General features: G+C 47.0%; 1 protein-coding gene across 8 annotated transcripts in view; it reads left to right on the plus strand.

Moving 5' to 3' along the window:
• The window catches only part of LOC307161964 (receptor-type tyrosine-protein phosphatase mu), a 286,290-nt gene that overhangs the window by 239,599 nt on the left and 41,691 nt on the right, over window positions 1-5,000 (plus strand). The gene's annotated exons all lie outside the window — the stretch shown is intronic.

Here is a 5,000-nt window from a genome sequence, read left to right on the forward strand (position 1 = left end):
TTATTAGAGCATCGCATGCTGCTCTCCTCTGTGTCTCAATTAAAACACACACGCACGCGCACACACACACACACACACACACACACATGCACGAGGGCCAAGCGTGTTTCTCTGCATACTAACACACTCTCATCAAATGTCTGTATATTTGTTTAGATATGCAATTAAATCTATATTATATGGAAGGTTGTTTCCGCCACAGAATAAAACATTTTAAAAGATAATTGCGTCTTTATATCTCTCAACTCTGATTATTTCTCGCAAGTGCAACTTTATATCTCGCAATTCTGAATTTTTTATTCTGTGGCGGAAACAAGCCTATTGATCAAAGCCAATTCCTGTGATCAAAGCTGAATGTTCAACATCATTACTCCAGTCTTCAGTGTCACATGATCCTTCAGAAATCACTCTAATATGAGGATTTGATGATCAAGAAACATTTATGATTATTATCAGTGTTGAAAACAGTTGAACTGATACAGTTTATTTTCCAGGATTCTTTGATGAATAGAAAGTTCAAAAGAACAGCATTTATTTGAAATAGAATCTTTGTAACATTATAAATGTCATTAATGTCACATTTGATCAATTGTTTTTCTTTCTTACTCCAAATGTTTGAATGGTAATGAATCACAAAAATGTTTCTACATGTTTTCAATTGTTATTCAATATTGATAATAATCATGTTTCTTGAGCATCAAATTAACGACTTCATTAAACGTGTTTTATCTGTAAATGTGAGACAGTAACAGGTTTAACGAAGGATCGGTTTAGACGGATTGAGAGTCGACAGGACCTGAACTTCAGGCCCGATGCATAATTCATAATTCATCCTCTTCATTCTGAGCTCGACTCGAGAGACAGACTCAGTGTTTCTGTGAGTGAATCGTGGGATCAGAACCGGTCCCGAGTCTCGGGGTCGAGTGTGAGACGCTCAGGGAGAAACCAGGAGAGTTTTACCTCTGTGCGCTTGCAAGAGAATAATGTATGAGCGCTGTCACTGTAGAGAGATCTGACTGGATAAAAGACCATCACTTTCCTCGATGAGAAGAAAAGCTTCCACTTCTGCTGAGAGAGACACTGAAATAATGCTAAATATGAGCCGTTAAAGGAAGAGTGACTTTATATGATGTGTGGAAAACAGCAGATGTTAATGAGAGCGATAGGATCACTTTACTACATTAGGTAACATAAACTAACAATACCATTTATTGGTCTTAATGTTAATTTCAACAGTTATTGTGTGTGTGTGTGTGTGTGTGTGTGTGTGTGTGTGTGTGTGTGTGTGTGTGTGTGTGTGTGTGTGTGTGTGTGTGAAGCTCAACTGGACTGACAGCTGCATCTCCAGGTCTCAGCAGAGATCATCACACACACACACACACACACACACTGGCAGTAAGTGCAGCTCTGGACTCTCAGTAGCAGCTTGAGTTCACAGTCATTAGATCAATGTAGGAAAACCAGCAGAAATGAGTAAATCAACATTAACTCTCCCTCATTCATTAGCGCTCAAACCTCCAGCATGAAGAATTACATTAATTTCCCTCTTAGTGTTTCTGTCTCGTTTTCCAGCACAAATATCTAAACATTCTTAAATCAAGATACATTTACTGGAGAAGAAGCAACATGACTGAAGATATTAAGTCAAAAATGCATTAAAAGGAATTGAGTTTGTGCTTAAAACAAGAACAAATATATGTCATTGGAGTCAGAACAATAATTTTGTTCCCTTTCGAAAGGGAACGAGACACTGCGTCAGAGCACTAGGGGAACGCCTCAGCGTGACTGATGACTGAAACACTGTATAATCACGACAATCGTATTGGCCGGCGTCAGCCATGACGTCATCCTCTAGCGCGACCAGGAAGTATAAAAGGGGCGCCTAGAGAACATGTCATCCTCTTTCACTGACACTGCAAGTTACGATTATTGCTGGAAACAAGCGCTTTAGGAAGTGTGCCGATCCGTGCGAGAGGTTTCTCACACCTGGTGACACTCACAACCTATGTGTGCTTTGTCTGGGTGAAGAGCAGGCACTCGCAGTCCTTGAGGGGACGGAGTGCACAAACTGTGAGCGTTTCTTAATGAGAACGCTCCGTTCTCGTCGGTCTCTTTTCTCGAGGCCGAGAGGAGACTCAGATCGTGGGGATCTCAGAGGGAGCTCGCCGACGAGTTTGAGAGAGGAGTGAATCTCTCACACTCGTCGGCGGGTGACGAGAACGAGCTAATGGGCGGGGATGCGCTCTCTGAAGCATCCTCTGGTCCAACAGCCAGTGCTCTATTGGATTCGAGCCCGGATGAGCAGGAGGGGGCTGAAACGGGTCAAGATGCCGAAATGGCTGAACCTGCCCAGCCCCCCTGCCCCCCTGCCCCACATATACAGAGCTGGTGGAGGTGATGGAGCGCCACCGCCAGGCTTGAGTTGCCATGGCGGCGCGTCATAGGGGAAGCCACTCGTGGAAGGCTTGATGAACGCTATCTCTCTAGCCACACCCCACCAGCCCCGGTGAGCCTTCCATTCCTTCCCGACCCATGGAAGAACCCGTACTCTGCTCGCATTCACTGCTTCCAGCATTCCAGTTATTCGAATGTGGAGGGAATGCAAGAGCACGGGTATGTGTTGTTTGCAAGCTATCTCTCGCAAGGGGAGACATTGACACTAAGAGCTCCGACCCTGCCATCTAGACCACTTTAGACCACGTCTCGTCTAAATAGCAGGGCAAACGCTGCGGCAGGTTAGGCTGGTGCTGCGCTGCACACAATGGCAGTGTTGCAGGCGTGCCAGGTAGAGGTCTGCATTCCCGCGGCTGTCCCGCGGGACCCGACCAGATATTTTGCGCCGCGGGATTAAATTTCCGACTAAAAAACGGTAGCAGTCGGTAACTCTGGTGTAATTTGAACGGGAGCGGTCGGTCATTCAATATCACGTTCCCGACGCCGACGTTCTTTCAGAACAGCATATCTTCGCTTTACCTAATCTTAATCTTATCGACCACCCGGTATAGGCTACACAGTCTGCCCTGTAGGCTACTCAGGACCGTTATGCACGCGCTGCACGCACGGACCAGTAACGGTTCTTTCTGTCATGCATTGATTGTATTTGCTTAACAGCAAAATGTTACGAATTTTGATAATACGAATAAAAATAATAGCCTACACTTCTTCTTTTTTTTTTTCGCTGCGATATTTTTTCCCCTACTGTCTGCAGCAAAATGTTAAATTTTGTATATTGACAAGGCGAATAAAATAATAATAAAAAAATGTTTGTGCAGACTACATTTTTATTTTCTCTGTGAAAATGTAGGCCTACATGTGAAATTCTGGGAGATCTATATTAAAGCGGGATGGTCGGGTCGGGAAGAAAATTATTCTAAGCAGACAGCGGGTGAACAAATAGTGTATAGGCAGCGGGAACGGGTGGGTGCGGGATATAACCCCAGCGGGAGCGGGCGGGAGCGGGACTTAAAAAACAGTCCCGCGCAGACCTCTAGTGCCAGGCTGACCTGCTGAGGGACCTGGACCAGGGTCAGGGTTTCACCCCAGGCACGGTGGCTTAGTTGCGCCACACCACAAACCTGGCTCTCTGGGCCACCAAACAGACGGCTGCTGCGATCTGACGATCGCTGGCGGCCATGGTGGCCACGGAGAGGCATCTGTGGGTGAACTTGGCAGGCATTGGGGAGAAAGAGAAGGCTTTTCTCCTCGATGACCCAGTTTCGCCCTCTGAGCTTTTCGGGACCTCCGTTGAGGCGGTGGTCGTAAGGTTCAGGGAGGCGAAGGCGCGCTCAGCGGCATATAGATCTTGCATACCGCGCCGGTCCAGGCCCACACCCAGACAGCCTGGGGGTCCTGGCCCGTCTAGTTCTGAGGATCGCAGACAGGGCCTATGGGACTCAGTTGCCGCTCGTACCCCTCCTCCTGGCAGGAGTAGGTCAACAGGCGGTGCGAGTCCAGGAGGAAGAAGCCGGGTGTCAGGGAAGTAGCTCAGGCCAGACGTGAGCGTCCTGGCACAAGCAGAAGCAGGTAATCGCCTCCTTCCCTGTGCACACCCTCCTCTTCCTCTTTCCCCCTTCACCTATAACATCAGGCCCAATGAGCTGGACCGATGATGATAATCTATTCTGACGGTCTGGCTCAGGCCTTTTTTGTGTGACCAACCAAAGACCAACCGATCATAGTGAGAAATAACCCCTGTAGCCTCACAGCGCCATTGACTGAGTAGTTGGCACTAGGTGCCTCCTCCAGTTAAAACGAACGTAGCCAGGCTGTTCCCAAAAAAAATGTAAAAAAAAAAAATATATATATATGTAAAGAATATACTGGGTTATTCGGCCTCTGTTCCCCTCCTGGAAAGGATGGGTTTCCCTTACGGTGTGGTGAAATTGCAACAGGGACTACTAACAAGTCGCTACTTGTTCACTGAGTCTCTGGTAGCCCAGATCTGAAGTCGGCTAATATTGGAGTAGTGATAAGCACAGCTAGCAGGTTTACCTCCCTGTGGGGTTAGAGGCGTGGTTAGGCTTCCTCTCACTCCAGAGAGTTATCTGTTGAGGCCTCCACTCTCTAGAGCTTGACAGAGTGTCTATAAGTTATAAATCCCTTAATGATTTTTTTTCAGGTCTCCTCTCATGCGAGAGTCATCATACTGAGGCCTCCGGCCTTTGAGCAGAGCTGCCTGCTGCAGGTGGAGGTAGATAAGGGGTCACTCTCTCAAATGGCAGAGAGTTTTTTGGCCCTTCGCCTCTCGGGCTCTGAGCTGGATTTATCTAACATAGTTGTTTTCTCACAAATAGAAACCTAGTTTAAGACCACTTGGGTGTGAGTATGGCAGGCCTCCTCTTCTTAGAGTCTTCCTTCTGAGGCTTCTGCTTCCCATAGCCCTGTGGAGGTAGTATACGTCTCTAAATTCGAGATGGTGGTCAGATGGTTGTCAGATCACCTCCCTTTAGGATGGCGTCATGTGGTAAGGCCCTATTAGTTTTTCCAAGAAACTTCGATAG

This window comes from Squalius cephalus, assembly GCF_949319135.1.
Source record: "Squalius cephalus genome assembly, chromosome: 7".
NCBI classification, from domain to species: Eukaryota; Metazoa; Chordata; class Actinopteri; order Cypriniformes; family Leuciscidae; genus Squalius; species Squalius cephalus.